Consider the following 26,227-nt stretch of genomic DNA (forward strand, 5'->3'; position numbering starts at 1 on the left):
CCACCGGGATGGGAAATTTATCTTTGACTGTCAACTTATTGAGGGCCCTGAAGTCGGGACACATCTGCCACTCCCCATCTTTCTTGAGCACCATGACCATTGGGGATGAATAAGGACTAATGCTGGGACGAATGACACCTGCTTCCAAAAGTTCCTTGATTATTTTTTCTATTTCATTCTTTTGGATGAACGGATATCTGTATGGGTGCACATTTGGGGGTTGGGCCCCTGGAACCAAGGTGATGCTATGATCATGTTCCCCTCGCGAGGGTGGAAGCTCATGAGGCTTGTCAAAGACCGACAGATGGTTATTTAAAATCTGTTGCATCTCAGGATGAATTGGCAGAGGCTTGGTTTCGACTGCCTGGATGGCATTAAATTGAGCTACAACTCCATGATTGCCCTTTTCTAACAATTTTTCCATCCTATGCGAGCTGATGATAGAGGGGGCTCCCGCCTGGAGTCCACGGAGGGTATGTGTGTAGTTTTTCTGCTTAAAACTCATATATAACTCCTGGAAATCCATTGTGATTGGCCCAAGAGTGCGAAGCCATTCAGCGCCGAGGACAATGTCGCAACCCCCCATGTGTATGGTAAACATGTGGGTTTTCAACTGATAATCCCCCATTTGAAGTTTGACATTTTCACAGCGGCCTTCACATTTCATTGTGCCTCCATCGACAATTTGAACTTGGAGGTTAGAAACTACTCGTACAAAACAATGCACTACTTCTATGACTTTTTGATGGATGAAATTATGTGTACTTCCACTATCAATCAAGACTACTACTGGGCGATGTTTAAGAAAACCTCTGATTTTGAGAGTTTGAGGGGAAGAAATCCCTGCCAACGCATGCAGCGAAATAACTGGTTCGTTAGAGACATTGTCCTTTTGGTTGTCATCTTCTAGCGCCTCATGTTCCTCAAGTGGTGGATCTTCCTCTGTTGAGCTGTAGTCAGTGGCATCTATTTGAAAAAATTTGGGCTCCTTGCATTTATGACCTGGGGAGTATTTTTCATCATAGTAGTAACATAGTCCTTGCTTTCTTCTGTCGGCCATTTCCGCAGGTGACACCTTTTGGACCTTAAGTGTTTGATTCGTGTTGTGAGCCTGTGGGGGGCAACCTTTAGCGGAGAAATTTGAGCGATTGTATTAGGCTGCTAATGCAAATTCCACATTACGAGCTACCTTGGAAGCCTCCATCCATGTGGGAGGGTGGTGCAGTAGGACTTGAGCTTTGATGGCTTCTTTAAGACCGCTGATAAAACATTCCATGTAGAACACATCTGAGAGACCCCAAGTGCGGAAGGCTAAGGCTTCAAAAGCTGTAATATATTCATCCACTGTACCAGTCTATCGGAGCTTAGTAAGACGACCCAAAAAACATGATTCCTGGTCAAAGCAGTCTTGAAGAGCTTTGGTGAATTTGGTCCAAGTCCTAAAAGGTCCAGTGCAACATTGATGCCATTCCCACCATTGCCACCTTTCATTGTCCAAGTACATGCTCCCCAACATAAGCTGAGTCTCATCATCTAAGATGTGATTCAGTTTGAAATACTGCTCCATTTGTGCTATCCATGCCGATGGGTGAGAACCGTCAAGTTTATGCATATCCAACTTGGGAGGTCGCTGACTGGGTTGTTGGTGGGTGTGCCAGACGGGAGGAGAGTGGCTAGACTCACCCTCATTGTGTCCATTGCCATTATACTCCTCCTCGTGGGCTTGCTCCTTGCCCTTCGGGATTATTTTCTCGACCATGCTACATAGTCCGCTAAGCTGAATGTGGAGGTTTTGCACTGATTCTTCAAGTTTGTCCATCCTTGCATTGGCCATCGCTTGAGCTATAGTTTCTACCATACACTAACCTGATTTTTTTTTAAATTGGGACCGCCTAAAAAAAATTTCCACTAAGAAGTGAATGGTACCACCGTGCTCAGCTCGTCGTCCAGATTCTGATGGGCTAGATCACCAATAAGCTCCCCAAAAGATCTCAGACTCGTTTTTTTTTTTTTTCTTCCTTTCTATGAAAACTCCCAATGGATTTTTACTCCTTCCTTATCAATACTGCAGTCGCCAAATCCTCAAAATGCCAATGCAGCCAAAAGTCCTGCGAAAATTATACCTCGGTATAGGAACCCTTCACAACGACTCCGATCTGGTGGATCTGAGAGATCTAAATGGCGGATCTGATAGCTCTGGGCGGCGGAACAGATTGCTTCTGCGGATCTGATGGATCTTATAGATCGGAATGGCTGATCTGTGAACTCGAGACTGCAGGACTGATGTCTGCTACTGCTGCACCCCTTTGCACAAGTGGATCTGGAAGAGATGATTTGTGATCCCCCGATAGAAAAGGGAACTATGGTCTTGAGGAGTGTCAGGTGCTACAAATCGCAATATACATAAGGGTCTGGCAGTAGTACTCGGCCCAATGTTTCAGGGCTCTAACTAAGGAGGATTGACTGTACCCTTAGCCATACAACCCGACTACCCTATCGTACAGGCGAGTAATCTCTCTGAGTGTTGTTCTCGGTGTACTGTAGCTGCAAGACAGCCGACGGTTTATCTATGGCGAGGTTCCAAGGGAGCCTAGGGGGCTTCCGATATACCCAGAGGGTATGTGGAAGATAGTTCGTGCGCGGTTCTGTCTAATGCACTACTACTCGAAGGGGTACCCACAGGGGTTACAAGGGAGTCCAATAGATGTGACCACCTCTTGTATTTCCTGTGTGCATGCCTCCCCAAATCTGCAGGTTTATGCGCTCAATGACAGATCCCGTGGTTTAAAGACACTGGAACACGTCTTTAGCGAAAAACATTTTTTTCTAAGAAATGGAGATCCCATCGGCCTTGGAAAGTGCTCTGATACCACTTGTTATGCTCTTAACCTGCAAAATGATACCCAAATACAAAATATGCGAAGAAAAGATACCCAGAACACAGAATAGCAATGATTTTATTATTTAGAGAGTAATGTTCACTTGCCTCTTCGAGGGGGCAACCTCCAATAGAGCAGAGTTCGATTACAAAATAAGACACGATGCTCCTCGCAGGGAGTCTCTATCCTTTATATATTACTCATACATGCAATACCACAGACCAATACCGTGGGTTTTATTAATACCATCTATATAATACTACGGCCCATTTGCAACTAACTGTGGTCCCGTCATTAATTGCGGATTAACCACTTACAATTATTAATATGGGCTTTATTGACTCTTGACTATGACGTGATCCCATTACATAAATAAGGGGGTTAGGGTGGGACCCTAACATCGGTGGATTCTCACAGCAATAGATTACTTCATGAAATGGATTGAAGCAATTTCCACCAGACAAGCTACAGATGCGGTAATTATTTCATTCCTTGAAAATAACATCTTGTCTCGCTTTGGTTGCCTGAATAAGTTAATAACTGATAACGCAGCAGATTTCAAATCAAAAAGGATGGTAGAGTTTTGTCATAAATATCACATCATTTTGGGTCAGTCAACTGCCTATCATCCGCAAGGCAATGGATTGGCAGAGTCTTCTAACAAATCTTTAGTCAACATCATTAAGAAGCTGTTGGAAATCAACAAGAAGAGCTGGCATAAGAAGTTGGTCAATTCACTTTGGGCAGATCGAGTTAGTCAGAAGAAATCCATTAGTATGTCCCCATTTGAGCTTATGTATAGAGTTGAAACATTGTTCCTACCTCTCTCGCAGCCACGGTAGTCAAACTTCTTCAGGAAGCTGGCAGTGAAGACGATCCTATGCAGAGAAGATTGAATCAAATGATCCATTTGCAGCAGACAAGAGAAGAACTTTTCCAAAACACATCCAAGTTACAGGAGAAGATTAAGAAAATTTATGACATAAAAGAAAAGGTGTACAAATTTCAGTTGGATGATGTGGTGTTGAAGTGGGATGCAAGGAATGAGGAAAAGGGTAATCACGGTAAATTCGAGAATCTCTGGAAAGGTCCCTTCAAGATTGCAGCATATCGGTGTCAGAATGCCTTTCTTCTGAAGGAAATGAACGGGGAAGATTGTCCAGGAGGGCCGATCAATGGTCGGCTGCTTAAGCGGTACCATTTCTAAAAAGTTTTATGCTGTTTCCATTGTCATTGTAAATACCATTTTATTTCAGTTTTGGTTTGAGTTTGTCTAGTCAGTCTTTGAGTCATTTTAAGTCCAAATTTTAGTCAGTTCGAGTCAAGTTTCAGTCAATAAATGAGTCAAGAGTTTCGTGTCGTTTTTCGAAATAATGACGCCATAGCCCAATGGACGAAGGCACTTTCAAACTCCTACAGAGATCTGATGTTCTTGGAACCTCTGAGGAGCTACCATCCTCCATTGGAGCCAATGTTAGAGTCGGTCTTGTCAGTCCTCCGTCAGAGATCAAAACTCTTTTTGCATTTCATTTTTAGGTGTCTTGCTCCATTCGCTCAACTGCATTTCGCTAGGGGCATTCCATAATCTGACGGAAGGGTCTTGCCAGTCATTACCCCTCATGCTTTGTACCTGCTGGCTTAGGTCTGTTCATCAAAGTTCATTAAATGACAATCAATATTTGGTATTTTAATGGGCAAAAAATCATATCGTTCAAAGGTCTAGGGTTTCATAAGATGTGTTTTCAGAGTACCCAAACACGCCAGCAGGAAACAGGGAGGTTCAACAAGTTTCAACTCTAGATTTTCATCATCCATAATGCTCAAGGGTGATTCCTCTTCAAAACTCTATTTTGAAGAGGAAATCGTTAAATTAATGTTTATGATAAATATGTAAAGTTCTCCAACATGAAGCACTTGAAAAGCTGGTTCTGGTCATCCTTTGCCAAATGCCATGACAGCTACTCCTGCAAAAAATTGCCAAAAATTTCATCATTTTAGTCAAAAATCCAAAAAGAGAATTTGAAATATAGAGTTGTATTAAGTTGTGGAAAAAGTGCCAAAATGAAACATTGCAAAGTGGGTTTTGAAGAAACAAAATTCAAACCCATGACTCCATGCCTTTATATAGATTTTCTCATAAGAAGTCATTTTACATGCCAAGGTCGGAGAGAAATCATTTCAAAGGAGTTTGGTGAGCCAATGCACGTTTTGGGTGAGGTTGAAGGTGTCTTGGCAGGCGCGGCGCATACAGTCAATGGCGCGGTGCACCAGGCTAGCGCGACATATTGGGCGCGTTCCTCCAGTGGTAATTTCAACAGGCGTGGTGCCCCAGTAGCATGCGGCGCATAGAAAGAGCGGTGCGGCACAAATAGTATAACACCCCAAAAAACGCCCGAAAATCCTCCAAATCGCCATTGAATTGCTTGGACGTGCCAGGTAGGGTCAACCTCTCGTGGTTCATCCATTTTTATGTGTCATATGATGGTGGTTTATGGTTCCAAATATTGAAACAAAATTTCCAAACCCTACCTCTAAAAATCCTTATGTCAATTGTTGCTAAGGGTTGCAAATTCATCATTTTGTCACCAAGATTCCCCTTCCATCCCATTTGTCCCTTTTTCCTTCATTCCATTTTTCCTTATACCATATCCCTTTGAAGGTCATTGCCCCCATCCCCTAAATGTGCTAAACCCTTATCCCCAATTCCCTTTCACCCACTATCCTATGCAAACTTCCCAAACATCCTACATTGCCCTAAATAAAATCTATCCTAATACTCCTAATCCCTTCATATTTTCCATCCCTAACAGTCCCTATTACATTGCTCCCTTGGTGACAGATTTCAACATATCACAACAGCAGTCTAATAAAGTCTTGCGACTAACATTCATTTCTCCAAGTAGTTTTCACAGCATTAATTATGTCATCTGATTATTCATCCGACTATGAGGTGGAGACTCATAGTGACTCACCCATGGAGGAACGTGCACCCCGGAGGCCTCACAAAAGTGGAGACATGTTAGAGAAGAACCGACCACCCTCACAAAATTGCAGGCCTGCCCTTTTGCTGTATCTTTTTTTCGGTTTCAGTCATCCTATGATTTTTGTGAAAAGGTTACAAATGTTCAATTCCATCATGAGTTGGCTCGCCTATTTGTTCTACATTTGCATGGTGCTCAAGTTACTTTGGCCGGGGTTACTTTCACACTTACACCGGACTCTATCTCATCAGCTATCGGCATGCCTAATATTGGAGAGCCATGGAACAAGAGACAAAAATTTGACCGACAACATTATGAGACATATGTTAAACCTAGTTTCTTGAGGCAGCTTAGGAGGGTGTTTCCCTTCCGGTATCTTAAAGATGAATATGCCCCTTTAATGAAGTTAATTATGAAGTATTTAAGTTTTGAAGGCCGTTTCTCCTGGTTATATGCTTATCACATCAGGTTTCTCATGCATTTCACCCATGTATGCATGATGAACATCACATATTTCATATGCCGAAACATAGAGAGGATGACTGCCCTTGTGCAACACAAGACCCCTGGGCAGCAGTTCAACAACATTTGTCATTTTTCTCTCATCAAGATTTTGGTGATGCATCAGCTTGATTTACAGGGTATCTCTTGGGATGATTTCATCTCCCGTGACCTCTTCCAAGCTTCACAGGGACCTTCAGAGACTATATTTAAGACAGGGGAACCTTCTCATTAGTATGAGCACCATGAGACCGCCAGTGTGCCGGTATTCGTCAGATATCAGAGGGGTGCTAGACGTTTTTTTGCAGCAGCAAAGTGAGTGTTATCTCCACCCAGGGTGGAAGGGGCCTCGCTTCCGACATCACCACTATAGGTATAGGGCAAAGGTAAGGAGCCAATGCATGATGAGGATCCATTAGGTGAACGACAGACCGACTTCGTTCTCCTTCATGATGATGATACAGATACGGATCCGCAAATTGCACAGCTTAAAGAGATCATCCAGGAGTAGCAAACAGAGATCCAAGCCTTATCCCTTGACTTGGATAGATCTAAATGGAATATGAAATAATTGGAGCAAAGGGACAAACAACTTGAGGAGCGGCAAGCTGAGATAGAGTTGCAACTGATCAAGGAAAACTGGCAACACATCATGGCAGCGCAAGGTAAACCTATGGAGCAAAGAGATGAGGACCAGGAGTATGTTTTGGAGAAAGTGAACGTTCACTTGCAGCAGCTATTGGAGAAGGCTAATAGGGAAAAATCAATGTTGAGGCGCATGACTCACCATTACATGGCCCAAAACATGAGCTCCAAAGCGAGAATCAGGAGCCTAAAGGCGAAATTGAGGAAGGTGACAAAAAGACAAAAGAGGCAAAAAGAGAAAGATCGATTTCGAATCTTGGTTGAGGCTTCCTTGGTCCAGCATGACATGTGATGGAGAATGTACAACCCAAATTTCAAGAAATTTTGAGCACATTTTTGAATTTTGAAATTTTGTGCACAATAAACAGGTTTTTTCTCCCTATGCGCTGTGCACCTGGCACGCGCTTTCGCTAGGGAGCTCCAAATGAAAAAACGTTTATAGTTTTGGATTTTCCATGGAAAATTGTGACTGCTGGTGCATGGCCAAGAAGTTTGGCGAATTTTGAGTCCTCAGGAGGTCAAAAACACCCAAAAAATGACCTCTCTGCCCCTATTTTGACACACAGGGAGCAGTCTTGGGAGATTGCAGTTTTGGAGGGGAAAATGGTATCCAAATTCAGAATTTCCACTTGGGTTGGAAAGTAGACAGGTAGGGATTTCCTACAAGCACACTTGGGCTCAATTTTGACTTCAGGAAGTGCCTCAAAACCACCTCCAAAGTGGCACAACGCATACATCTTTCGACGCGGCTCACAGAGACCCAAAGGCCAAAATCACTTCCGCTCCACGAGAATTCGATTTGTAATTTTCTCCAAGTGAGCCCGTTCATTAAAAATACATTTTTCCCGGCATCAAAGGTAAAGTTTAAAAACATTTTCATTAAAGGTTGGCTTCTATCCAAGTGGAAAAAGGAAGGCGAACAGTCACCCAAAAAATCTACGCTACATTTTTGCTTTTTTTTGTAACGCTGCACCTGTCACTAATGGTTGGATTTTCATTTCCAGTTTGTAATGATTTAAAAAACTCCCCAACTTTGGGTCGATCCATTTCCTGATGGCAGAGTCTATTTATTGTATGACAAACCATTTGCAAAGGGTTGGTTGGAATTTCTGGGAAACTGTGGGACAAAAACCCACTCACTCACTGTACATTTTGACAGAGAATTAATGAAAGCTTGCAGCTCTGGTTCATGAGATTCCTATGGCATGAGTTTAGCAAATGTATTTTCTTTATGTTTCATATGTATTTTGTTATGTTTCATAGTTCATTCATATTCGTTTCCGGTGAAAGCTTCTAAGTAAGAAAAGGTAGAATTCGGTGTACTGCTCTACCTTGGGAAAGTTTTCGCGTTCTACGTTTTCTTCTATTGAAAAGGATTCATGTATTTATGCCCTTTTCACACTCTTAAACAATCTCTCCACTTCATATTATTTCAAATCTAATTGCTAGACTTTCTGCCTGTCTTGCCTCACGAAATAATCTGTGTCTTTGAGTTAAATTCTCTGCGCATGCTGTTCCTTGGTCCCATACATTCCAGAAAACTCACTCATTCATCAAAATACCTCTTTCATATTTATTTACCTAGCCTAAAATCAGTATTCATTTTTGAGTCATCTCAGACCCTATTGTTTATTTTTACTGACTGTGACCTGGAGAGATCCCTCTCCTGTTCTGGTCGAGCTAGCTACCAGACTGAGCGTGGTTTGTGGTTATCCTGAATTTTGCCTTCCTCAGCCTAAGGCAGATTTAGGCTCTAACAGGCTTGCCCTTAAGAAATAAGGCTTCTCTAGTAGAATGGAAGGTGGACACAAACACAGAGTAGGCTGATCCTAAATTAGTAAGAATGGAATAGATAAGGATACCATCTTCTTTCTTAACCTTAACAACTTCTAAGAGAAGTCTAATGGTTTTGAACTTGGACATAAAATCTTCAATGGAAGAAAAATTATTGGGGTCCAATGTAAGCAACTCATTTTCGAGTTGATGGATTTTAATTTTGTTTTTAATTCCATTACTGAGTTTTTTCGTTGCTTCATTGGGGGTATCAATTTCCACAATATGGAATCTAAGGTATGGAGAAATAAACATCCCTATCAACCCACGTGCTTGATATTGCTTATTTCCCCATTTGGCTTGCTTATCTTCATTTGAGGGTTTAGAATATTGTCCTGAAGCTATTCTATAAAGAGCTTTGCTTTTGAGTCAATCCACCATGTAGGATAACCATTGGAAGTAGTTGGTGCTATTAATAATAACTAGGAATAGACTTTCCATTTTAAAAGAAACTGAAGTCGTAGATGTTGAAATTAAGTGTCCCAATAGAAAGATCTTGAAAAATTAGGCTGATTGAAGAAAATGACTTCCAATTAAAGTTATGAATTTTTGAAGAAAATTTGTTGAAGATGGTTGTTAACGCTCGAATCTGCCCCAGGCTGAGGAAGGCAAAATTCAAGGCAACATCAAACCACGCTCAGCCTCGTAGCTAGCCCTACGAGGACAGGAGAGGGCTCTCTCCAGTCAATCTCGGCAAAAGGTAATCAAAGAGGCTCGAGATGACTGAATTTATGACTAATTTTAGGCTAGGTATGAAGTACAAGGACTATGGAATTTATTTTTTGAAGTTTTGTTGAATTCAAGGGAAGGGCAATTTTGGGTGTGGGGATGAGGCACAACTTTTAGAGAGGTCTACTTGGGGCAAGATAGGCAATTGTTTTGATGACTTTAAAGTGATTGAATGAATAGACTTGACAGGTGAGGAGCTAAGGAGAGCAAGGAAGTCTCAAGGATTCTCCTTAAACTGAAGAAAACATGGAAAATTAAACAAATTTAAAGGTAGAGCATAGCAAATTTATGGATTCTACCTTAACACTTCATTTGTTTAATTGCAGAAGATTAAATAAGGAAAGTGGTACACATACAAAACTTACAAGTACTGAGAGAAACACACCATCAACACATAAGGCCACATGAATCCCAAATAGTGCTGCAAAACCCTGGTCTATCCTTTGCCAAAAATGCAGATAAAATATGTACAATAGTGTATCAAGCTATTCCCAAGAGTCCAACCCTGAAAATGACTAATTTAATACATAATATAGGCAAGCTAACACATTCCCTTGCCTCTAGGGGTCGAGCTCATCATCCTAGGAGCTGTTTCAACCAATTCTAAGCAAAGCACTACAATCTAGGCAGTCAAAACAACTTGCCTCTATAAGCTAGGAAACCAATTCATTCATTAAAATTTTGCTATTTTATGAATGAATCATCTAGAATAGGTAAATAAGTGTCAAGTCAACATAAAATTCCACTAATTACATCAAGAAGGGTGAAAAATCCCATCACAAGTCAAAACTGGTCAAACTGGCTACGTTTCATGAGTTGAAGATGAAAATTGTGCCAAAAAACCCTGATGCGCCGCGCGCCTGAGCCCTATGCGCCGCACGCCTTTCCACCTGCATTTGGGGCACTTCTTGACATCCAAATTGAGCTCTGATTTGCTTGTTGGAAAGCCCTGGATATCTACTTTCCAACCCAAGTGGAATTTTCCAATTTTATGTCCATTTGCCCCTCCAAACGTGCATTATCCCAAGGTTGCTTCCTGTGTGTACAAAAAGGGGTAGTGAGGTCATTTTTTGCATGTTTTTTGACCTTTTGGGGACCCAAACCTTGATGAAATGCCTTGGAAATAGCTGAGCAGGTCTATTTCATCATGAAAAATCCAAAAATGCAAACCATTTGTGATTTGGACCTATCAATCTTATGGGTCGTGCGCTGCGCGCTACGCGTTGAGCCAAAAAACCTGTTTTTTAGAGCCAAAAATTCAAAATTGACAAAATTTCTTCCAAATTCCTTGAAATTTGGGCTGGGGGTCCCCAATCGAGTACTATGCTCAGCCAAAGAGGCTTCGGCCAAACTTCGAAGATGATCAAGCTCCTTTTGTCATTTTTGTTTCTTGACCGCTTTCTTCAATTTTGCCTTAAGACTCCTAATTCGCGCCTTGCAAACTAGGTTCCAGACCTTGTAATGCATAGCCATGTGTTTCAATAATGCATTGTCTCTATTGGCCTTTTTCAGCTTTTCCTCCAAGTAGATGTTGACCCTCTCGAGATTAGCCTCTCGATCCTCATTTACCTGTTGCTCTAGAGAGGTGAACTCAATTTCTCTATGTTGGGCAGCTTGGCGATTCTCATGGATGTTCTGTAGCTCTATGATCACATGCTGGTCCTCAAGATGTTTATTCCGCTGCTCTAGATACCTGATATATTGGGTCTTCTCTAATTCTGAAGCTGTCTCATCATCATGAATAGTAACAAAACCTGATGGCTCACCTGAAGGCCTCTCCTCATGCTTGGGCTTCTTGCCCTTATCCTGTACCTGCGGTGTTGCTGTCGAAAGCGAGGCCCCTTCCACACGAGGTGGAGATAACACTCGCTGTACTGATGAAGTCAACAAGACCCATTCCACCCCGGGTCGAGATAGTACTCGTCGTGTAGATGCAAATAAGGCCCTGTAGCCTCGCTGGTATGTCACATATGGAGGAGCACTTATATGCTCAGTCTCGGGAATGTCTGGCTGGTGTGAAGGTCCTCCCTCATCATGAACTATCTCAGGAGGTGGCTATAATGCTGCAAAGTAATCACAGGAGATGAAATCTTCCCAAGTAATGCCCTACTGTGCCAACTGATGTATCACTACGATTTTAATCCATGTATAATGATAGATGCTCTTATGTTGATGTGCTGGGCTCTTCCTTTGTACTAAAGGCACCATCCTTTCTATGTTGCGACACATGAAAAACAGAATGTTCATCATACGTACCCTTGTGAAATGCATCAACAAATGAACATGGTACACATAGAGTCGTGAGAATCTGCCCTCGCAATTGAAATATCGGATGATGAGTTTCATCAATGGTGCATACTCATCCTTTAGGAATCTGAAAGGAAAAATTGCACTCAAGTGTCTTATATACCTGGGCTTGATATATGGCTCATAGTAGAATCTATCTAACTGTTGGTGTTTACTCCATTCCTCCCCTACATTTGGTATCCCAGTGGCTTGAGCAATAGTCTCGGGTGACAAGGTGAAATTCACTCCGGCAAGGTTTACATGACCATCCTGTAAATGTAGAACAAATAAACGAACTAGTTCCAGATGATGCTGGATTTGTGAGATCATCTCACAGTATTGGAAACATTATTGACACTGAAAACAATCCATTGCAAGTGGGCAAGCTTGCAATTGGGCCAAAGTAGGCTCCTCCCTGACATGCTGACCACTTTTGCCACTTCTGCGAGACCTCCATGGCACATTTGGCACATTTACCTCCGGTGTAGAATCACTATCATACTCCTGCTCATAGACTGACTCGGTCTCTGACATGTCTCTGAAAACAAGATAGCTGGAATATATATGATGATGTATAAATTGCGTGCACAATTGCCTGTAAACTGTTCTTTTTCTCTAAAAATGTTGTGACCAAGGGGACACAAATATACAAGGGAATTGTTAAGAAAGGGGAAACATTAGGGAAATGGGGAAAATGGAAATAAAACAAGGAATTTAGGGAAGGGAAGGGGCATGGAAATCTTGAAGTTTTAGGGTTTGGGATGAGGTAGGGAATATATGTTTGTAGTAGAAGGGATGGGTTAGGATTTGAGGGAGTATAGTGTAGGGTTCTATGAGGAATTATTGGGGAAAATATTGGTGAATATAGGGGATGGGAAACAAAAGAAATAGGAAAACCTTGGCAACATTTATTTTTGAAAACCCTACAGCAATCTTGGCATTTAAATCCTGACAGCAAATTAATGGACAAGGAGGGTTTTTACACTTGGTTTTTTCATGGCAAATATAGCATAATTTCTTTACATAAACTTTTCAAAACCAAGAATGAGCCGTGGATAAAAGCCTACCTGTGATTTGATGCGTGAGAATAGGTGTTTGAGTGTGTTTTGGACAAAGTCTGGGCATAAACTTCAATGTGCCGCGCGCCTCACCCAACGTGCCACGCGCTCTTGATGCGCCGTGCCCGTGTAAGATAGCACTGGAATTTTTTGCCTGATGCACCACGCGCCACTGATGTGCCGCGCACCCAACCTGATGCGCCGCGCCCCCTGGAAATAGCCCAATTTGCTCACAAACTCACAAAATCGCCTGAGAACAATGCTCTTTGCTCTTGGAATGTGGAATGGGTTGCAAATGAGGAGAAATATCTTCATATAGTCCTTGTTGATTTTTGCTTAACCCAAAACCCATTTTCTTATGTTTGGTTGTTGTCACTTTTTCAAAATTAATAGGCTTTGACCTTTTTGGTTTCCCCTTTTAAAATTGGTTGAAATAATGATTTTCTCTGATAATTTTTTGTAGGGATAGCTCTGATATACTCTGGCAAAGGAGACCAAGGCTGCACTTGAACGATTGAAGAACTGAAAATTTTGACAATTTTTACAAAAATGAGATGGCGACTTATCTTCAAAACAGAGTTTTGAAGAGAAGTCCTAATTCAGCTATAGAATGATGAAAATTATTGAAGTGATGATCTATCGAAGACATCCCTCTGGCTTGCTGGTCTTCTAAGACTTTTCAAGACAAAATTGACTCAACCCTAGACCTAAGACCTCAAAATTTAAAACATGATTGTAAATGACCTTTGAAAACTTATTTTAATAAACAGGCCCGAACCAGCAGTGCCAAGCACGAGGGGAATGAGTGACACAACCCGCTCCATCAGAGTTATGGCATGCCTAACGAAATGCAACTAATCGAAACTGATGGGACACCTAAACATGAAATGCAAAAAAGAGATTTGATCTCTGACGGAGGGATAACTAGACTGACTCTAACATTTGCTCCAATGGGGATGGTAGCTCCTTGGAGGTGCCAAGAATGGCAGATCTTTGGGAGAGCAGACAGTTCCTTCGTCCATTGGGCTATGGAGTCAAAAACTCAAACTAAAATGCATGACTGAAAACTGATGACTCGACGACACAAATTGAGTCTCACTCAACTAAAAACTGACTCAATACTTAAACACAACCGACAAACTGTAAATGATGCTCAAGGTTGAGCTTATTCATCAAAACCTACTCTAACAGTTTCATTCATCACCTAATCAAGTGAAATGAAACAACCAATGCAACCAAGTAAGTATCTCATCTGCTGTTCGAATTCTCCACAAGTGCTCACTTATGAACAACAAGAGAGAACTACTGAAAGGCAACTCCCATGGAAACTTAGAAACAGATCCGTTGAATGATATGGATTCTCTATCCTCCTCCAAAAACACTGCATAAGGATCGTGAAATTCAAGCACACTGGAACTTAGCTCATCCAATGGATTACTTCTCGTTTCCTCATACCATGAATGCAAACTTTGATCTGAGCCTTGTGATGAGACCTCTGCTGAAAATGAGAAAGAAACCAGCTGCCGGATCAAATTCATATCAGCACATGTTTCAAGCTCACATGTAGTCAATGGACGAAGACTTTGACTGCAAACCTCGTCTAAAACATCAGCTATTGGATGATGAAAAACTTGAAAAGACTGCTATAATGTATCCATTGAAAATGTATGACATCCTTCTAGCTGTTCATCTTTTTCTTGAGAGATTTTACGAAGATTTTGCCTTATAAACTGAAATGCTTCGAAACAAAAGGGTATAGAATCTTCCTGCATCATCAAATCATGTATTTCGTCTTCCACAGCTTCATCTGTAATCTGCCCTTCAATTTCATTTGGTGGCCGCAAATCTGATGCTATATGCTGCTCAAGAATTTTGTTATCTGTCTCATCCTCAACATTAACATTGAGAGATTGTTGATTTGTTATAGGTTGTTCATTTGAATATTTACTATGCAATCTACCCTTCAAAAACTGAAATGATTCAAAACAGAATGGTACAGAGTCACCTTGAATCATTAAATCATTTGTGTCCACTTCCAAGTCTTTAGCTGCAACTTGACAATCAATGGCTTTCGGGGGTTGCAAATCTGAATATGAGAAGTCTTGAACAAAATTTTCATTGCTCTCAAGATGGTCCAAATCAAGACTAGTCGATAGCTGATTTCTGATTACATGGAAGTTGTCTCTGATGAACTGACATGAATCAAAGCAAAAAGGCAAAGATCCTTCACTTACTTCAAACTTTGCTGCACTTTCCTCGTCAATGTCATATCTGATATGCATCATTTGATCATTGTACTCAAGCTGCTATAAGTGAACTTCCTCCTCCCACAAACTAGCTGCTGGTTCATCTGCAATAGTAAGTTCTGTTTGGAGAACATAATCATCATCATACTGATCAAACTAAGGAAAATCATTAGTATAAAAGACATCATCAAGCATACATTTCATATCAACAGTTCTTTCTTCGCCAAGGTGATCTACAAAACAATCATTATCAGATCTATGACAACTAGAATAAGAAACAAAATGTTTTGGAGCGGCCATTTGTTCTTCTTCAATCAACAAGCCATGGGCTTGAACATCATAATCATTCCTTGCATTGATCTTGTGCATCATCTTTTCCACTGCACTTACCAAAATTTCAAGCTTCACCTTTAGAGATGTTGATTCCTCCGGATCTATGTTTTTCATCTCTTTTTCCTTCAACCTTTCTCGTCGAATCAGCAGATGCGCCTCTACATTTACTGCACTGTTTTGCATCTCGTGAAGTGTTGCAATATCCCTTTCTCTCAGCTGAAACTCCATCTCCGGATCAAAGGCACCTGGATAGTGCAAGAGAGCAGATCTAGGAGTAGGCCTTATCTCAATTGGAATTGAATAATAAACTTGATTAAATCTGGCCGAAAACTATTGTACTGTCTCCCCTGATAGTCTTTTCAGCTGGTTATACTCTTCTATAATAAGGAAAAGGTTCTGCCCGATCATCCACCAGTCGAGAAAAACTTTGACAAACTGCTAGAAATCTGAGATGCTCGTATCAGGCAGGGCTTTGAACCAACTCTTCACTTTGCCTTGGAAAGAAAGAGCAAAAAGCCTAATACTGACATCTTCTTCATCAAGTTCAAAAAGGTCAAGAAAGGACTCAAAATTTTGCACATGTTGCTCAGCGTTGACATTCTTACTTTCACCATCGAACCTCGGCAAGTATAGATCATAGTTTTTGGGGAAAGCATGGAGAGCAGAAGGTAAAACAAGAGGTTTATACCTATCTGGAATTTTACAAGGTGTATGGGTATGTACAGCAGGTATAGAATCAGTCTTGGTATCTTGAGGTTCATCAATTTGAAGATGGTCATCACAAAATTCGGAAGGAGGATCCTGATCAAGCTCCAAGGCATGCAAATATTTGGTATTCACAATCTTCAAATGGAAAGAATCAACTGCAGGTCGAGGATCTCTTCTCAAATACAATATACTTTGCAAAGCATTCTTGACATTCTTGGGAAAAGAGAAGAAATAATTTATGACAAAGAACAAAATGTCTTGGATGAAATTCCAACTTGAATATCTGATTTGTCCATGTTGTCCTTTCATGTTTTTGCTGGTCGGGATCATCCTCCAGTGGAGTCTTTGGATTTGATCTCGAAACTGATTTAGAGTCACCAGATGAATGATTTCAGCCTTTCCAGTGTCTGATCGTTGTCCACCATCAACCATCAGATCTTAACTTGATACATGTACTGGGGTAATTAACAAGTTAGATGTCACGTTTACAAGCTAGACTGGAGATTGACTGAAGCAGCGTTTATCTACTTCTGCTAATGCAAAGCATAAGAGTTTCGAAGGCTACCTGGCATAACTTCAGGCTCCTTCTGTAGCGTATAAAACAAATGACATCAACTAGAAAACCATTTGTTCTTCCCCAGTATGGTCGCCACTATGTTAACGCTCGAATCTGCCCCAGGCTGAGGAAGGCAAAATTCAAGGCAACATCAAACTACGCTCAGCCTCGTAGCTAGCCCTACGAGGACAGGAGAGGGATCTCTCCGGTCAATCTCAGCAAAAGGTAATCAAAGAGGTTTGAGATGATTTAATTTATGACTAATTTTAGGCTAGGTATGAAGTACAAGGACTATGGAATTTATTTTTTGAAGTTTTGTTGAATTCAAGGGAAAGGCAATTTTGGGTGCGGGGATGAGGCACAGCTTTTGCAGAGGTCTACTTGGGGCAAGATAGGCGATTGTTTTGATGCCTTTAAAGTGATTGAATGAATAGACCTGACAGGTGAGGAGCTAAGGAGAGCAAGGAAGTCTCAAGGATTCTCCTTAAACTGAAGAAAACATGGAAAATTAAACAAATTTAAAGGCAGAGCATATCAAATTTATGGATTCTACTTAACACTTCATTTGTTTAATTGCAGAAGGTTAAATAAGGAAAGTGGTACACATACACATTACAAGTACTGAGAGAAGCACACCATCAACACATAAGGCCACATGAATCCCAAATAGTGCTGCAAAACCCTGGTCTATCCTTTGCCAAAAATGCAGATAAAATATGTACAATAGTGTATCAAGCTATTCCCAAGAGTCCAACCCTGAAAATGAATAAGAAAATAAATAATATAGGCAAGATAACACATTCCCTTGCCTCTAGGGGTCGAGCTCATCATCCTAGGAGTTTTTTCAACCAATTCTAAACAAAGCACTACAATCTAGGCAGTGAAAACAACTTGCCTCTATAAGCTAGGAAACCAATTCATTCATTAAATTTTTGCTATTTTATGAATGAATCATCTAGAATAGGTAAATAAGTGTCAATTCAACATAAAGTTCCATTAATTACATCAAGAAGGGTGAAAAATCCCATCACAAGTCAAAACTGGTCAAACTAGCTACGTTTCCTGAGCTGAAGATGAAAATTGTGCCAAAAAACCCTGATGCGCCATGTGCCTTTCCACCTGCATTTGGGGCACTTCCCGGCATCCAAATTGAGCTCAGGTTGGCTTGTTGGAAAGCCCTGGAAATCTACTTTCCAACCCAAGGGGAATTTTCCAATTTGTTGTCCATTTTCCCCTCCAAAAGTGCATGCTCCCAAGGTTGCTTCCTTTGTGTACAAAAAGGGGCAGTGAGGTAATTTTTTGCATGTTTTTTGACCTTTCGGGGACCCAAACCTTGATGAAATGCCTTGGCAATAGCTGAGCAGGTATACTTCATCATGAAAAATCCAAAAATGCAAACCATTTGTGATTTGGACCTCTCAATCTTATGGGTCGCGCACTGCGCGCTACGCGTTGAGCCGAAAAACCTGTTTTTTAGAGCCAAAAGTTCAAAATTGACAAAATTTCTTCCAAATTCCTTGAAATTTGGGCTGGGGGTCCCCAATCAAGTACTATGCTCAGCCAAAGAGGCTTTGGCCAAAATTTGAAGATGATCAAGCTCCTTTTTTCTTTTTTGTTTCTTGACCGCTTTCTTCAATTTTGCCTTAAGACTCCTAATTCGCGCCTTGCAAACTAGGTTCCAGACCTTGTAATGCATAGCCATGTGTTTCAATAATGCATTGTCTCTATTGGCCTTTTTAAGCTTTTCCTCCAAGTAGATGTTGACCCTCTTGAGATTAGCCTCTCGATCGTCATTTACCTATTGCTCTAGAGAGGTGAACTCAATTTCTCTATGTTGGGCAGCTTGGCGATTCTCACGGATGTTCTGTAGCTCTATGATCACGTGTTGGTCCTCGAGCTGTTTATTCCGCTACTCTAGATACCTGATATATTGTGTCTTCTCTGATTCTGAAGCTGTCTCATCATCATGAATAGTAACAAAACCTGATGGCTCACTTGAAGGCCTCTCCTCATGCTTGGGCTTCTTTCCCTTATCCTGTACCTGCGGTGTTGCTGTCGAAAGCGAGGCCCCTTCCACACAAGGTGGAGATAACACTCACTGTGCTGATGAAGTCAACGAGACCCCTTCCACCCCAGGTGGAGATAGTACTCGTCGTCTAGATGCAAATAAGGCCCTGTAGCCTCGCTGGTATGTCACATATGGAGGAGCACTTATATGCTCAATCTTGGGAATGTCTGGCTGGTGTGAAGGTCCTCCCTCATCATGAACTATCTCGGGAGGTGGCTGTAATGCTGCAAAAGTAATCACGGGAGATGAAATCTTCCCAAGTAATGCCCTGCTGTGCCAACTGATGTATCACTACGATTTTAATCAATGCATAATGATAGATGCTCTTATGCTGATGTGCTGGGCTCTTCCTTTGTACTAAAGGCACCATCCTTTCTATGTTGCGACACATGAAAAATGAAATGTTCATCATACGTACCCTTGTGAAATGCATCAACAAACGAACATGGTACGCATAGAGTCGTGAGAATTTGCCCTCACAACTGAAATATCGGATGATGAGTTTCATCAATGGTGCATACTCATCCTTTAGGAATCTGAAAGGAAAAACTGAACTCAAATGTCTTATATACCTGGGCTTGATATATGGCTCATAGTAGAATCTGTCTAACTGCTGGTGTTTACTCCATTCCTCCCCTACATTTGGTATCGCAGTGGCCTGAGCAATAGTCTCGGGTGACAAGGTGAAATTCACTCCAGTAAGGTTTACATGACCATCCTATAAATGTAGAACAAATAAACGGACTAGTTCCCGATGATGTTGGATTTGTGAGATCATCTCATAGTATTGGAAACATGATTGACGCCGAAAACAATCCATTGCAAGTGGGCAAGCTTGCAATTGGGCCAAAGAAGTAGGCTCCTCCTTGACATGCTGACCACTTTTGCCACTTCTGTGAGACCTCCGTGGCACATTTGGCACATTTACCTCCAGTGTAGAATCACTATCATACTCCTGCTCATAGACTGACTCAGTCTCTGACATGTCTTTGAAAACAAGATAGCTGGAATATATATGCTGATGTATAAACTGTGTGCACAATTGCCTGTAAACTATTCTTTTGCTCTAAAAATGTTGTGACCAAGGGGACACAAATATACAAGGGAATTGTTAAGAAATGGAAAACATTAGGGAAATGGGGAAAATGGAAATAAAACAAGGAATTTAGGGAAGGGAAGGGGCATGGAAATATTGAAGTTTTAGGGTTTTGGATGAGGTAGGGTATATATGTTTGTAGTAGAAGGGAGGGGTTAGGATTTGAGGGAGGATAGTGTAGGGTTCTATGAGGAATTATTGGGGAAAATATTGGTGAATATAGGGGATGGGAAACAAAGGAAATAGGAAAACCTTGGCAACATTTATTTTTGAAAACCCTACAACAATCTTGGCATTTAAATCCTTACAGCAAATTAATGGACAAGGAGGGTTTTTAAACTTGGTTTTTTCATGGCAAATATAGCATAATTTCTTTACATAAACCTTTCAAAACCAAGAATGGGTCATGGATAAAAGCCTACCTGTGATTTGATGCGTGAGAAGAGGTGTTTGAGTGTGTTTTGGACAAAGTTTGGGCATAAACTTCAATGCGCCATGCGCCTCACCCAACGCACCGCGCGCCTCACCCAACGCGCCGCGCGCCTCACCCAACGCGCCGCGCGCGTGTAAGATAGCACTGGAATTTACCGTGCACCACAGATGCGCCGCGCGCCCAACCTGATGCGCCGTGCACCCTAGAAACGGCCCAATTTGCTCACAAACTCACAAAATCGCCTGAGAACAATGCTCTTTGCTCTTGGAATGTGGAATGGGTTGCAAATGAGGAGAAATATCTTCATATAGACTCCTTGTTGATTTTTGCTTAACCCAAAACCCATTTTCTTATGTTTGGTTGTTGACACTTTTTCAAAATTAATAGGCTCTGACCTTTTTGGTTTCCCCTTTTAAAATTGGTTGAAATAATGATTTTCTCTGACAATTTTTTGCAGGGATAGCTATGATATGCTCTGGCAAAGGAGACCAAGGCTGCACTTCAACGATTGAAGAACTGGAAATTTTGACAATTTTTACAAAAATGAGATGGCGACTTATCTTCAAAACAGAGTTTTGAAGAGAAGTCCTAATTCAGCTGTAGAATGATGAAAATTATTGAAGTGATGATCTATCGAAGGCATCCCTCTGGCCTGCTGGTCTTCTAAGACTTTTCAAGACAAAATTGACTCAACCCTAGACCTAAGACCTCAAAATTTAAAACATGATTGTAAATGACCTTTGAAAACTTATTTTAATAAACAGGCCTGAACCAGTAGTGCCAAGCACGAGGGGAATGAGTGACACAACCCGCTCCATCAGAGTTATGGCATGCCTAATGAAATGCAACTAATCGAAACTGATGGGACACCTAAACATGAAATGCAAAAAAGAGATTTGATCTCTGACGGAGGGATAACTAGACCGACTCTAACAATGCCAATGAACCACATGAATGTTTTGAAGTTTATGATAATTTCATATTTAAAAAAAAAATCCCCCTCTTACGAACATAATCTAATTAGCTCACTTATAAAAACAGATTACTTTATGTGACCCACTTTTATAAATAAGTGAGAGTCACTTTTACAATGGTAGTTTATTACTATCCACTAAATTGTAATTTAAATAAAACATAAAGTGACTTTAGAATTGTAAGTGACTCACTTTTTATAATGGGTGAGAACACTTTTATATAAAGTAACTTTAAAACAGAAGTTACATGTTCTTTATGAAAAAATAACTCAACAAAAAGAAAGACTTGAACCCAAGACTTCTCTTCTCATAAAGTAACTTTAAACCAAGTGAGCTAGTTTAAAATGTTAGTAATTGTTGAAAATGGAGGAGTTTTGTTTTGCTCACTGAACCTTTGGGGCGCGTTCTTACTTGAAAAACTCTTTTTTTCCTTCAAAAAAAAAAATACCACACAAACCAAACGAATAAGCAAAAGTTTCCAAACCTTATAGCTTAAAGTTAGATTGGCTAAAAACTAGATATTTTCCTCAATGTTTATGATTTTCTGAGATCACACTAAAATGCAGCTAAAAATAACATACAAATGAGAAAAATCCTTTCTTTTTGTTTTTGGGTTTCTCAGATCGCACAAAGTCATGGGGTAAATAGCATACGTAGAAATGAAAGGTATAGATCCGGTAATAAAAAAATATATATCACTATAAACTGAAATAGATAGAGAGATAAATAACTATAACTGCAAATAAAGGCTATAGACCTTCAGATCTTAAAAATGACGTATCTAGGGCTACTAAAAACCTTTTCACATGAAACGAAAGGGGTTCTTCATTGGAATAGATGCTCCTAACACAACGGAGTAGTCCTCTCGACCCGAAAGCGGTCATAAACAATAGATCTAGGAAACAATAGTCTGATGTAGTTGCATCGGCTTCAAATTTGGATTACCAATGGATGCGGCCCTCGAATGGCTCAAATACCATTTAGAAATTTATAGGGTAAGTTCCTTAGATAAAAAACCAAATTACACTACTCACAAACTGATCACAAATTAGTACACCAATATTCTTGACTTTGTTAACACCCTCAAAGAGGGAAACAATGCACGGCCTAAGCCAACACAACCACTTCAGGAAATTTATTAATGTAAAGATAAAGAAAATTTACAGAAGCTTTTCTCATGAGCGGTCACAAGACAAATGAACCTCCATGCTTTTTAAATAGAGATCATGGATCAATCGGGTGTTAAGCCACAAATCAAGTGTTGATAATACCGAGGAGAGAATGAATTGTCAGATCACCTCATGTATAGAACATATCATGACTATCGGATTGTAAGTTACATAACATACATACTCAATAGACACACTTTACCTAAGTATACAGTAGACCAAGTTATACTTAATTACTTCCTATGTGTCAGAATATCCTAACACAAATGAGCAGAGAAGTTTGTAGTCATCTTCCAAGCCACAGAAGAAATCAAAGCCTAAATAGGACCCTATACATTAGAAAGTGCTCTAAACAAGCTTTCCAACAATATGTGGAAGTCCAAAAATGGACTCCTGGATCAAAGGTTATGGTCTTCTGAAGTTTCATTGATTGAAGCCTTATGAAGGCATATTACAATATCAGAGATCGCACATCGGAGGTTCAAAGATATCAGTGATTGCATATCAGAGGCCAAAGACATTACAGTCAGGCGTATTGATGATCACATATCGGAGGCCAAAGACATTACAGTCAGGTATATTGACGATCGCACATCAGAGCATCATGGCATATCGATGCATTTCATATCAGAGGTACGATATAACATAGATCACAATATTGGAGGTTCAGAGTATCGAAAATCATATATCGAAGATCGATAGATGTAGCATCATGGATCCAATGCATCCAAACAAGTAGTATCGAAGCTTGGACGAGATCGGTGCATCGCGATATTGCAACATCAGAACTTTGAACAGGTGACAACCTTTTAAAAGTTGCGAAATGCAAATGTGTCGATTAAATTTATAACTATTGTGGAGTGTTGATAAAGGTTTACAAAGGATTTCATGCAAAACCAAAGGTAGATGGTGTTATAGACATTTTTATGCCCTACAACCCCAAGCATGAAATGTCCATAAACCAAGGGCTCCTAAGTCCCTAAAAGTGTTGTTCTAACCCCTAAAGGAACAAGGTCAATAGATTAAAGCTTCTCCCAGAAGTTCTCCATGAAAAACTACTAAGAATTGGTCAAAACAGGATCATTGCAGCTGCTCCACTGGCTAGGTGCGTTACATCTCACCCAAATACACTGTGAGGGTGCGTTGCATTTCAAAAGTCCCTTCTATGGGGTGCGATGGGTGAGAAATGACAAATGGCAGTGTCATTTCGCGAGGTGGAGAGGCAATGGAAGCTTCCAGAATCTTCTCCTATGACACTTGCCTCACTGAATTTGACCAAGGATGAGTAAGAGACCCTCAGTCTCTAAGTGGAAGCTAGAACTGTCAGAGAGAAGACACTAATCAAATCACAAGTTAACTCATCCCCCTTACAGATATCTATATATGGATCCCTCATCCCAGAGATCCGGAGGCTAGAATTTGCATATTGTAAGGAATTGTTGTTGGTTTCTAGAGACAAAACATCAGATTGCTGGGTGATTTAAGCTTTGTTTGAGGTGAAGAGGGGCTTCTTTGCTGGGAGGTTGATGCTGGGTCAGAACAACCGGTTGTAAGTCCTCTTGGATCTTTTCTTGTTTTATCAATAAAAGCTATTTGAGTTTTCCTCCATGCTTTTGTATCATTGATGCTTGTTACATTTGTATGGTCAATTTACATCTGATCCTAGATTGTTTATGAATATAGATCCACGTCTTTGTATAGTGCTATGCTTATGTGATCTTGCAAGTACTTTGTGAAGCTGGGCATGCAAGGGAGCAAGTAGCTGCGGACCATCAAAGAAGAGAGGGATCGAATCAAGGGATTAGCGTAAGACAGAGGTTAGTCCTTCTATTCCTCTCTATCTATAATTCATAAAGGAAAGACATAAGTAGCTTTTCTCTGTTTGTTTCTAAGGCAGCTGTCACACCTTAGTGGGATAGAGCAGTTCTATATAGACACTTTTCCCTGTAACAAAATGGCGACTTCGCTGGGGAGATAATTAGTTTGTTTGTTTATCATTCTTTGTTGTTCATTTCATAAACTTATAAGTAGCATTCGAACTGCATTTTCCATATCAAAGGCAAAGTAGATAACTGCTGCTTCAATCCATCCACTGGATCTGTTTATGATTTAAACAACTGATTTACAAACTATCTGATTGCCCTTGTGATAGCTCTTAGATCCTCCTTAGATCTACCCCTGATTGTTCCATTACTGATTGCTTTTTACTCGGCCAAAAACCAAGAACTGAACTGCAAACTGTGACCCGGAGACCGAATAGAGTCTCATTTCTGGCCTAGCGCAGGTACTGTTCAGAGATTCTAAATTTCAGCGCACTTCCCGAGTGGGCAACCTGCGTTGCATTTCAGATTCTCTGTGTTACAGGTGTGCTGATCAGACTAGCTCTATGCAGTTGTGGTTTCTGTGGATCATTCTTTCCAGTTCTATTCCTAATTTTTGCTGCCTATGATTAGTGTATGTCTATTTGAAACACCTTTTCCTTGCTGTTATTCTGCCTCCTTTGTACAAAAGAACTGTAGATGTTTTCTGTGTTTGTTGAGTCATTTACAGTTCTCCTTTACAAAAGTAACATAGTCGTACTGTCGCCCTTTGATTTGAAACTGTCGCAAGTGTCGATTTCAATCGTAGGAAAGAGTTTGATTGCTGTTGATGGTCGATTCTCCTGTTACTATTGCTTTTGGTCTAAATTTGTAATTTTCTAGTGTCAAGAACGAGTATTCATTTCAAAATCGTAAGGTGTCGTAATCATCTCCATTTTTCATTTCGAAAAGAAGCTTGTTTATATTTGTCGCTTGAAAAGAAATTCAGATTTGTGCATTAACTTTCTTTTTAGCATCCATATACTAAGAAAGTCGAAAAACAAATACATGCATGTGCATTTGCATATAGACAGTCTGTTTGGCTTGATTTAGGAAAGTGCATTTACAGTGTGCTCTTTGCTGTTTGTGAAAAGATTCTGTCTTTCTTTTCCCTAGTAGCTAGGATTTTCATTGCATAAAAGAGATAAAAAGTTTATTTATCATCTTAGATTGCATTTTAGGAATGACATCTACATCTCGTGGTGAACCCGAAAGGCAAACTTCATAAACAAGATCAACTTAAAATAAATTCAATGAATCTAACAACGCTTTGGAACTTAATGCACAACATTTAGAGGTCTAGGCTAGAGACGTATTCCGGCGTCGTAAAGCCTGGTAACTGTTGTTCTCACTGATTGTTGGGTGATTCCTCCACTTTGAGACGATAAGTGCCAATACAGACTTGTGCTCCCATGCATTGTCGAGTATATTTTGGGAGACCCCTGTAGGCTTAAATCCTTTATCCATAGGAAGCCGTGTCTGCCGCGCTATCGATCGCAATGCACTGTACACAACATTCGGGAAGATTGACTGTCATACCATAAAAAGTATTCTGTAGTTTTGCGATTGGTTTGGTACTCCCTCTACCTAGACTTCGAGAGCAGTCCCTTTCGTTCCTTTTCAGACTCCTTAACGAAAAAGGTCCATTTGAGCACTTGTCACTTCAGGCTCATTAAAAATCGAAGGCGAGTAGAGTCATCTTTTGTTTTTTCTTGACTCTTAAAAGCTGAAAAAACAAGTTGTGTCAAAGCGTCTAAAATTTATTTTAAACGAAATATTCATTACCCCTTTCCTACGTTGATCTTGGGTTGAGAAAATGTAATCCACCAACCAAGGTATTCCCCTTGGAGGAAATCCTAGTCCCTTCTCCTCT

The sequence above is a fragment of the Pinus tabuliformis genome, chromosome 2_2 (genome assembly GCF_031772625.1).
Source record: "Pinus tabuliformis cultivar Carrire ecotype Pingquan chromosome 2_2, CPIR1, whole genome shotgun sequence".
NCBI lineage: Eukaryota > Viridiplantae > Streptophyta > Pinopsida > Pinales > Pinaceae > Pinus > Pinus tabuliformis.